General features: G+C 39.9%; 1 long non-coding RNA gene across 1 annotated transcript in view; it reads right to left on the bottom strand.

Annotated features, from left to right (window-relative positions):
* LOC117951068 overlaps positions 1-11155 on the bottom strand; it is a 20268-nt gene extending 9113 nt beyond the window's left edge. Inside the window, exon 1 of the long non-coding RNA XR_004658047.1 lies at positions 11028-11155. This is a non-coding gene — a long non-coding RNA (uncharacterized LOC117951068). The remainder of the gene's footprint in view (positions 1-11027) is intronic.
* Between the last annotated feature and the right edge of the window lie 498 nt (positions 11156-11653).

Here is an 11653-nt window from a genome sequence, read left to right as displayed (position 1 = left end):
ATAAACCCAATAGCGTAGCCCTTAGAGGGCTACGCCTATACTCATATAATCTGACGTTACCTACGTAACGAACGTTAAGCAGAGACACTGTGACAGAACGCTGGAGACCGTGCGCATAGCAGGGGACATGATCAAAAGGCAGAAGGCTCGCAGCAGGGATCAGATTTCGTATCTGTTCGTATTATCTGTGCTAACTGCGGTGACTTTATTTGACACATTCCACTGCCGTGAAACTTCAATAAAGTGTCCCGCGCATGTTTCAGCATAATGACTCTCCTCTGTTTTCAGTCTAATCAGAGCATGTGAATGCAGCGCCCACTTTTCATCAGTATAATGCACTGCCGTCGGTGCTGCTATTCTCAGACCGATGTCCTCCACCACCCTAATGGGCCTGCAGTCTGAAGCTATCCACGTCGCTATGGCATCTGTTAGCTTCCATCCATCTTCGACCGCTTATCCGGTATCGGGTCGCGGGGGCAGCAGCTCCAGCAGGGGACCCCAAACTTCCCTTTCCCGAGCCAGATCAACCAGCTCCGACTGGGGGATCCCGAGGCGTTCCCAGGCCAGGTTGGAGATATAATCTCGCCACCTAGTCCTGGGTCTTCCCCGAGGCCTCCTCCCAGCTGGACGTGCCTGGAACACCTCCCTAGGGAGGCGCCCAGGAGGCATCCTTACCAGATGCCCGAACCACCTCAACTGGCTCCTTTCGACGCGAAGGAGCAGCGGCTCTACTCCGAGCTCCTCTCGGATGACTGAGCTTCTCACCCTATCTCTAAGGGAGACGCCAGCCACCCTCCTGAGGAAACCCATTTCGGCCGCTTGTACCCTGTTAGCTTGCCTTTGTTTATCTAAACTTACCCACACGCTGCATCTTTAGTAGCCTGCTGAAGCCTCACTTCACTGTGTGTGTCGTTGAATGATTTGCTGGCATCTACTGTCAAGGTGACATTTCAGACTGGAGGTACTCCGGTGATAAGAAAATTCAACTTTGCAGTATTTACAAAGCCTGTAAGCAACAAACTTTTACAATAATAAAGAATTAATAAAAACTGCGTTAATGCGCAATAAAAAAATTGTCTGCGTTAATTATTAATTAGTTAAAGCAATTATAACGATAATAACGATAATAACTAGGGCTTCCCCAACCCTAGTTTTTTACCAATGGAAAGGGGTATTAGTGATAGATTCAGCCTATTCATCTTAGTGTCCCTGGAAGAGGTGCGGGGTGGGTGCACTGCTAATGGTTGTCTTTTTTGATGCTAAGAAGTTACCAAATGTTAAAAGAATAAGCAAAATTATCGCATAATAGCTTTAAAGTTTATTGTACTTGCATATACAGTAGTATACTACACAAACAAAATACTACTACATTGTGATAAAGCAAAAGTTAGTATATTGCAATTGTAAATTCTCAAGCCATTACAAGGGAAGGAAACAGTTGTCTTACAGTGCAATCATCACACACAAGCATGGACATTATATCATGTTAGTAATTACATGCATTTAGCTCCCTGTGCCTGTGTGTGTGTTTATGTGATATTGGTATATTGCTGATTATCATTATTACCATAACATCGAGGTGGTTGTGTGAAGAATTTCTAATGAGCAAAACTTAATCTATAATTTAATATGAAAAATTGTCAAATACATTTCTACAGTGTCATAATGATGCCTTGTGATGCTTTAGAAAAAAGCCAGTCAGTCTAACTTTGTTTGTTTTATGGTCAAGCAGGTTTAGTCTGGCCATTATACAACAATGTAGTTTTAAACATGTATAACATTAAACAGTGTGTTCTGTCTAGTGTTGAGGGGGGAAAAAAAACTTTGCTTTTTCTTTCCCTTTGCCCATTCTTGGTATTCTTCCAGCTTCTCGTTGTCCTGCTGGAGAGATCAGGACCTCTGACATCAGATTTATTAGACTGTCAGTGGACTCAGCAGTACCTACTTTGATACCTAGAGCTCATGTTGTGTGAGTGTGTGTGTGTGTGTGTGTCTTTGTGTGTGTGATTGCACTGTACATAGGTGGTATTGTGTGCATAGATAGATGTGTGCAGTAAACACAGATGTGTGTGTGTGTGTGTGTGTGTGTGTGTGTGTGTGTGTGTGTGTGTGTGTGTGTGTGTGTGTGTGTGTGTGTGTGTGTGTGTGTGTGTGTGTGCTGCCAACAGCTGGCCACATGTTGTGTAATCAGCACCTGTACCTCAGTGTGGAAGTCACAGGTCAGGGAATGGAGCTTTACACTGCACAGTACTTTCAGCATCAGCACAAACACAATTGACACAACCAATGGATTAGTCTTTCTAAGTAGACAAACTCTTACCTACACAACATCTGCGTTGTTCTTTTCACTAGATCTGCACTGTGCACTTCTTTTTAACCTTTTTGGTTTAACAGTGGTTCTAGGCTCATTGGTGTTTTAGGTCTGCAAACAAGTCTTAGTAGCAGAGCTGCAATGCAGGAATGTATCATGGGTTGACTTAAGCCTCAATGATGGCACAATGTAGTATGGGTTGACTTAAGCCTCAATGATGGCACAAAAAAACATATTTATCAGTTGGAGAAATGTTACCGGATGTTTCTACGTACTCCACAGCAGTGTTTACACTGTTGACATTAAGTCAAACCCACTCAGTGTGGCCAGAGAGCCCCCAGGAGCAGGTGTAGCCCACACCAGTAAAAACAGATCAAAAATGGATGCACGCATGATACATTTCAATTACTAGTTTGTTGCCTAATTGGCAAATAAATCACAAGGTTCAGTGACGGGATGTGCTGATTATCCCCAAAACAGCCAACAACAACCATCTAATTGTAACATGTCTGATAAGGTTTTATTGCAGGACTACTGAATTGGACTGCATTTGATTAGGTAGGACACACATGTGTACATAATCAGATTAATGATGGCTCCTGGTATTGTGATTGCTGGCTCATTGTCACACTGTGACATGACTTACTGGGACAGTTGAAATGAACAACTTTGTTGATGTTGGGAAGAGGCTTAGACAGTGTAAGAAATAGACAATGTGACGCTGTTGTTTTCAACAGAGATCACTGAAGGCTATAGGCCTATGTCACACTTCCTGCTTCCTGAAGGGAATCAGAACTTCTGGTGAACAGTCCCTTTCTGCATTAGGATTTTGATTATCAGCCAATGTCTTAACCATCCAAGGTAGACTGACCACGAGCTACGTGGTTGATAAACAAAAATGTCTGCTCCTGTAGAAATTTGAAGTCTGTATGAAGTCAACCTTGGTTTAAGAAAAACATGTTTTAGCCACAATCCTTTGGAGATTGCACAGAGACTTGGTCTAGTAGTATCTATCGGGCATTCTTCGGTCTTCAGTTGTTGCGTGACATCAGAGGCCTATTAGAAGCACTTTCCGGTGATGGTTGATTGTTACTGCGTAGCCTCCAACTGAGCTTGACAACGTAGATGTGACCAACCTGTCTGAAAGTAGTAAGACTTCTGGGAGCTGTGCCAAGAGAAATCTCAATAATTCCGAATCTTGCAAATACGGAGAGCGTAGGTAATAATTGCTATTAAATTGCACACAGTACAGTATCAGTACGATTGAGCTCCCTTTCTAACATGCTACACCCACTAAACTTTAACCTAACCAATGAGCTGATTTCAGCTTGAAGAACAGCACTGCCTCTGAGAATTTTTTTGTAGAAGTAAAACTCAAGATTGTCTGCTTCCCAGCTATGCAGAATGCGTTTAATTGGTCAAAAAGGTGAAATTGTTAAAAAAAAAAATGTTTGTACTGTAGGTGTTTTAGTTACAACTACAGTGCTACTGCAGGCTGAAGTGAGGCTGAAGTTTCATCCTTTTCCTGACTTCAGACAGATTTCCTCATACGTTGTGATATCATCAGTGATCCCTTCAATTGAGTGCTATCATCAGGACAGCATTGGTGTTCGTCCAGCATTTTGTTTTTTGTACTTGCCTCATGCTTTTTTGCATTTAAAGCCATAGTGCGTAGTTTCTGTCTCCCCCCTGAGGAATTCTAAGTTAAGACAACAAATCTGTTTGCGCGTCCACATGATACAAGCCTTCCTGGATCATGCAGCACCCCCCAGCCCTCCTCCTCACAGTTGCTACTGGCCAAGGAGGAAAGGGACGATTAAAAGAACATGATGGACTCTTCAGAGGAGGTGTTTATCTTCACTTGAGTTTCTGCGTGGGAAAGTCTCCGGACACAATCCTCTGAACATGGCATTACTGAGACAGAGATAGTTGTGTGGAGCTGGTAGTCTTAATCGGCTTTGTAGCAACTCATTTGGCATTGACTTGAATGTAACAGCGTTAATTAATATCAAAATATTAGGCACAACAGCTTTGATGCTAGTAAGTAAGATTTGACATTCTCTCATGTCACTGTAAGCATATGTGCAAGCTAACACCAGCATGTAGCCCAAAGCACAAATTTTTAAACTTCAACATGTTTTTGCAATTACTGTGTAGACTAAAGTGTACTGTGCTGTGTACTAAGGTTGAAGTACGTCAAAATCGGAGGTAATTTGTGTTTTTACAGTGTAATTCCAGTTTGAACATGGTGAAGGCGCCAGGTGGCCCTCTGCCCATCATTCATATTACAGCAGTATGACTCTATTCTTTACTGGCAGCGTGGTCTTTGTCCCAATATTCTCCATGGTAATAGAAGGATTAATTAACAATTAGCTCCAGTGTTCAAGGTCCATCCTTGTCTTCTTCTAGCAGTGAGGAACATCTGCTCCATAGACAGACACGCACACACACCCACACACACACACACACAGATAATACATAGATAATAGATACACTGAAACACATGCACACAAGCCCACTTGCAAATCGAGGCACACGAGACGTACACACAGACACACACACACACACACACACAGAGCCTTTGTTAGGGGGTGAGACATCTGCTGTTTGTTGTTCACAAATTATTGATAGCAGTAAACAGAAAGTTGAGTGGAAAACAGGCATTTCTCATGCTGATGAAATTTTCACGACCTGTCAGCCCATTCAAACCATCGCTTTGTTACCGAGCAGGACGCACGACAGCAAGAGACGCATCGCTACCACATATTTCCCACAGCGAGGAGAGAGACACAGAGAGCAGGGGACTGAAAGAAAGAAATAAAATACACAGTGAGGAGAACAGGGACACAGGGAACACTTCCTTCACTGAAAAACAACATTCACTGAATCCCTTTTCATGCTGTAAATGAAAGAGTAATTTAACTGAAATCCAGACTAACCAGACTTTTTTTAATAAGCATTTCAAAATTATTGTTACAGAACATTAAACACCTTTTTTCGCCATCATTTGAATTAAATTAGCAAATGAAGACATGCAATTTGTCTGTAAAGGTGTTTATTATGGTTATTAGGAGAAAACATTTCTCATCTATCAGAATGGCATACATGCTTGGCATGTGCTATAATCTCATTAGCAGGGGAGAGGTTAAGCATCTAAAGTCTCTCTGCATCTCTCTCACCCACTTTGCCCTCTTACTCTCCGACATGTGGCCCATCATGAAGCCAGAGTAGTAGCAGGATAGATCATGAGCTGTGTTGAAATTGTATGATTCTGAACTCATGTTTCATGTCCATGTCAACACAGAATGCTAGTACACAAAGTAAATGTAAATGTGCTGTATTTATATAGAGCTTTTCCAGTCTTAACAACTGCTCAAAGCGCTTTTACATCTACAGGAAACATTCACCATTCACACACATTCATACACTGTGGCCAGGGCTGCCGTACAAGGTGCCACCTGCTTATCAGATAAACATTCACACACATTCACACTCCGATGCGCAGCACCGGGGGCAACTTGGGGTTCTGTGTCTTGCCCAAGGACACTTTGACAATGGCTGCAAGGGCGGGGATCGAACCACCAACCTTCCGATTTGGAGGCAACCGCTCTACCACTGAGCCACAGCCGCCCCAAAGTGTCCCCTTCATGTGTAAATTAAGCATGTGGAGAAGGGGTGGTGGATAGTCATGTAGGGCAACAGACCTTCAATCAGGAGACCAGAGTTTGTGTCCAGTGCAAGACCTGCAATGAATGTTCATGAACTGTAATCACAGTTAAGTCTGGTGCCATGGTGTACTGACTGCCTGGAAAACATTCGGACATTACTAAAGCAAGATGAGAAGTCACTGAAGGTCAGCAAAACAACATTTTCATGAAGTGTTAACTTACTCTTTAACCAGATGTTTTAAGGTTCTAACCTGCAGCATGACTTATGTGCTATCAGCCACAATCTTTTCCTAACTTTAACAATTTTCATGTACAGACATTTTAGAAAGAAAGAATTTGAAGAAAAAAATTGGCATTGGAGGTAGTCTCCATGGTAGGTAGTGTTCCATACTAGGATTGTTCAGGTGCCAACGGAAATTTTGCTGGATGTCCCTCATTTACGGCTGGATGTCTGTTTCCATACCCTTTTTATGTGTTGGAATTTTAACCTCTGGTTAATTTCTGAGGACTATGGTTAACTGCTCTTCAGATTTCTGCAGAGTAAATCCAGACAGCTAGCTAGACTAACTGTCCAATCTTATGTTTTTATGTTTTATTTGGGTTTCATTTACGTTTTACACAATATCCCAACTTCATTGGAATTGCTGGATTTCACTATTTTTAGCTGGATGTCCAATACCTTCCGTTTTTTTTGTGTTGGATTTTTAAACTCCGGTGGAATATGGTTAACGGCACCTCAGATCTCTGCAGGTTACATCCAGACAGCTAGTTGGATTATCTTCCCAATCTGAGTTATCTGTTGCATGACTAAAACAACGTTTGAACGTTTTGAATTTGTTGCTCCAAAACTAGTTCCCTGGCTCTAACCAATCACCGCAACTTTACCTCAAATTTGACCAGAGTTTCCTGTGAATTCAACCAATCACAGCAGTCCCATGTGCCAGACTTTGCATCAATTTGTGACGCTGAGAGAGAACTGGTAAATTTAAAACATATACGTTGGCTCGAACATCTCTCATTTGCCAGCAAAACGTACCGTGAAAGCATAACATTTCAGACCATCAACCTGTACACATTTTAACATCAATGTAAGCTGTAACAATTATTCTCTCTAACGTCGTTGCAATGTAATGTGTTTCTTAATTTTTTTGCAACCGTTTTGCCCAGAAACTCAACGTGAACGTAAGGACACATGGTTAATGTCAACAAAAATGTATGCTAATTCCTTGCGATTCAGCGTGTATAAGAAAATTCCATTTTCATGGGTAGATTCCGTGGTTCTATCTGTGTTTTCCACATCGCGGAAATCATAGGGCCCTACAAAAATACAAAAGCTCCTGCAAAATCCGGCCTTTTGGGCCGCAACAATCTCAAAAAAACGCCTGCACAATCCTGGAGGGATAGTCACTTTGTTTGCCAAGATAACTATATCACACATGATGTTCCACTCTTACTGTGCAACAAGCTTCTGCGCAATGTTTTTGATTTGGTTTTGATAGTTTGAAATTACACTTCTATTCCATCTTTGCACCTCAAGGAAACATGCCTCTTGAAAGACTTGACATGACTCATTGAGAAAGTGATTGTTCCGATATCCCAATATTACATTTGTATTAAGGATAATAAAAACACTATTACTCGCTCTAGATTGTTGCACATGCTGAAACCTGTTGATAGTACTAAACCTGCTATTCTCAGCCGCCTTTGTTACCTCCCCACTGTGCTGTTTGGAAAAATGGCCACCTTAAGTATTCTTTAGTGCCACTCCACAACACAGAATAGGTAGGTTGCTAATGGTGTGGGGAGACATGGCAAGACTTTACAGAAAAAAATCACTTAAGTGCATGTGTGTCCATGTGCGTGAGGGCCTATTGTTTACAGCCAACAAAAGCAGTACATGGAAACATTCTGGGCATGAAGAGATGCATTTAGAGAAGATTCACTTTTACTGAACAGATGCTAGAACTAGAGCAATGATCAGCTTATACCCTATTAAATATTTATCCCTAGTGTTGTCTTCCCGTCAACTCTGCAACTTTTTGTCAACGTTTTGCTAGTCTTTCTCAACATTTTTCCTGACGTTTTTGTCACTTTTTACAGAGTTTTTGTTGCTTTTTTCCCTGATGTTTTTTCAACATTCTTTAAGATTTTTTAAAATTTAATTGAACACAAACACTTTGTTAAAGTACTGAACTGATCATTTATTGAACTTGTGAAGAGCGTTGTATTAAACCATCCACGCTTGTTTTTTTCTTTGACAATTTCTTTGAAAGAAACCCAAATTTCTGATGTAGAAACGTTGTAAATGGGTCAAATTTAACCTGAGGGCAATAGGACTGTTAATGTCCTATTTATTTAACTCTGACACTTGTAGCCTCTTCATATAGACCAATATGGTGTGGACTTTTCAGTTGCGCACATTGTCGTAGTAAAAAACAGCCCAAACGATGAAAAGTATACTGTTTTTCTAAATACATCAATGGTTTTTCAGGAATGACCTTGTTATAATACATATATGGGACGGCTGCCTTGTTAGCGAGCTAGTTGGTTTATTCCACCATGTTTTAACGCTACACTGGTTACAGAAAATTAGCCAAACTGACAAATAAACAAAAAACAACTGCACAAAAAACGCCACTGTTGTTTACAAGCCCAAAAAACGTATATGCCCTAAGACTATATTAGTTGTTCCCCCTGCTTGTTTTCTCACTTACATCACCTCAACGTTTACTACAATGTTTGAGCTAATTGAGAGAGGTGTGGTAGAAAAATAATTACTTAGTTTATTATATTTTTGATGAATAATCTAAATGTAATATTCCTATTACAGGCTAAGACACCATAGCTGTATCTAAAATAATTGATTTGAGATCCACCTTTACAAGCTGCAACATTGTTGTGATGAAAACATTAATGCAGCTATATTTGTAATGTAAGAATTTAATGTATATTATTCAACATCTTGAGCACTTTCAGTGTATCTTTATACTACTTCTTTTGAACCTTTACATCAGAATGATTTTGAGTGCAATATTTGAACTCTTCTTCCATCTCCGAGTATCAGCATGTTTCAGCTCCTCACTAGTCTGGCCTTGTCGGACCTATGTCCAAAGCCCTGTGGAGTAAGTTCTGGCTACCACACACAAACAATCTGGGATAGGAGAAAAAGGAAAAAAACAAGCCCTCTGTCTGATCACTCTTTTTTTTGGGTGTTATCGCTGCAAATCATTCAACAACTTGGAGCACTTGTTTCTGGTGGACATCCACAAATCCTGTCTTGCGTCTTGGTAATATGTCATGTCCTGTCTCCGCTCTGTGTTTTTGTGACAAACAAGATTGGATGTATTTAGACAACCAAGGAGATGTAATCATGTCGTGCTGCTAGCTAATATCTAGTTAGATACTAGCTAGCAAGATGCTAGCTGGCTAGATGCTAGCTAACGCTCTACTAGCTAGATAGGTTAGTCTTACTGTTTGTTGGATTTGCGAGATCTTGCAAATAAAACTCAATATCTTGCAAAACAAAGTCAACAAGTTGTAAAAGTGTAGTAGTAAAAAATCTACTAAAAAAACGTTGTATATGAATTATCAGGAAATGTATGTGCAAGAAAAAAGAAATGATGCAAATTTATCAACCGCATGGGTCATCCAATGTCTCCTCTCTGTCATCTCCCCCTCTTTCTCTAGCCTTCATCCTAATTCCCACACTCAAATGACCCTTCCTCTTGCGCCTCTCTGTCTCTTGCATTCTCCATAATCCACAGCTCTAAAATAAGTCTTACCCTTGCAGTATAAATGGGTTTGAGAACTGATTGTTTTTTAGTTTTACAGACAGCTAAATTGGACAGCATATAGTGTTGCTCCAAATTGTGAGGATATTGCATTGTTCCCCAACTAGCCTAAGTCAAATTATACGACAAATTTTACAACAATACCACATAACTATCATGTAGCTATTTTATGTGACAGGTTACTGTAATTGTTGGGTGCTCTATTTTGCATGTAGGGATTTACAATGAGCATTTGCAAATTAATTCAAACTATTTTCATCTGCCAAAGCACTTATAATGACTTTAGTCTTGTGAACAACTGACCTAATGTTCATATTAATAGTCATGTAGTTGGACAAAGTTTAATAGTCAGTCAACGATTGTGCCAAAGCGGTTGAGTAAAACATTTTTTTTGTAGAATTTTTCCAAAGCAATGTAAGAGAGCACTTCACTCTACACGCTAGGCGAGCATTAAAACGTGTTACAAAGTGACGCATGTTTGTCACGTCAAGGCTGGACTACAATAGAGCTGTTTGGAGCATTTGGGGAACAGTGTTTTGTGTGTTTTTTTTTGTGATTTTTGGGAGATGATAAGTCCCTTTGGGTGGACTTTGGGCATGCACAAAAAAGATATAACTTTTAAGGAAAAGGGAAAAGCCAAAAAGTATAAGATAACCAGTTTAAGTAAAGGTACTAATACCAAACTGCAAAAATAGTAAGAGTAAAAGTAAGTAAAAGTCCTGCATTGAAAAATGTTACTTAATTAAAAAAATGGAAGTATCATCAAGAAAATGAACTGTAATGTAATGTAATGACAAAAAATCCTCACATTTTAGAAATTGGAAACGATCAAAACTGTTCTGTCAATCAACTAAGTATTTAAAGTGGCCATATGTAACTGTCAGTTCGTGTTGATTCTAGCGGCTGCTTCGGACAAAAGCAGTGGTGTTTTTAACCAGACCTGCCATCTTAAAGGTCTTTTCTTTACGGTACTGCACTGCCCACTGTATTACTGAGATAGCGTTACCAGACGGTCATGCAGCCTCGATGAATATTTTGCTCAGACAGAAAATCATTTATTTATAATAATATAAGACGTTACAGATACTTTGTTCTCTTTCAAATGTGCATACAGTAACTTAGCCTACTTTGGATATATCATGAGCTAAACCTGGTATTATTGTCACTGTCACTGTGTCACGACTCACGAGCCAAAGCATTAATACCAACAAAATGATAACTTAGATTTATAATGCACATTTCATGGATCCCAAGGACACAAACACGGACTAAAAGGAATAAAACCTCAATGCTAAATGGAAGGGGGGCATCATTTAATCTAGGCTACTGGCATACAACCACATCGCGCATTGTAAAGTTATTTTATGAATGAAATAGACATACATTGAATTTTTTACTATCCCATAATTGTCTCCATCTGTTGAAAGCCCAACAGAGATTGACTTGGGTTTTCCCAGTTGTCTTTCACTTTCCCTTGAAGCTTTTAGTTGTTCTTGGTTTAATTCCCATCTTTTATGTGAAGGCCCTGCTCCATTATAAGCCAAAACTACATCAGATAACTTCTAAAATAAAATAAAAATACAATTAGGCCTGACTGGATACACTACCAGAGGCTTTTCCGGTTTCACCGAAGACTTTCAAAATGCGTTCCTGTAGCAAAGGCATTATCAAAAACTGTATAAAAATAGCGTTGTTTTGACTGTTTATGATCATCAGAAGAAAAATTATACACTAACAGAAAAAATATTTCAAAGTTCAATATGGTAACTTTGATTGTTTTATCATTTCAGCTGTACTTTCAGGCTGTTGCATTGTTGGGTAGTTTAATTCATAATAAAACATTGTATTTTATGAACTGTGTTTTGTGTGCAGGAATCTTATTT

The sequence above is a fragment of the Etheostoma cragini genome, chromosome 9 (genome assembly GCF_013103735.1).
Source record: "Etheostoma cragini isolate CJK2018 chromosome 9, CSU_Ecrag_1.0, whole genome shotgun sequence".
Lineage (NCBI taxonomy): Eukaryota > Metazoa > Chordata > Actinopteri > Perciformes > Percidae > Etheostoma > Etheostoma cragini.
Note: the sequence above shows the minus strand (reverse complement) of the source record. Positions and strands in the feature narration are given on the sequence as shown.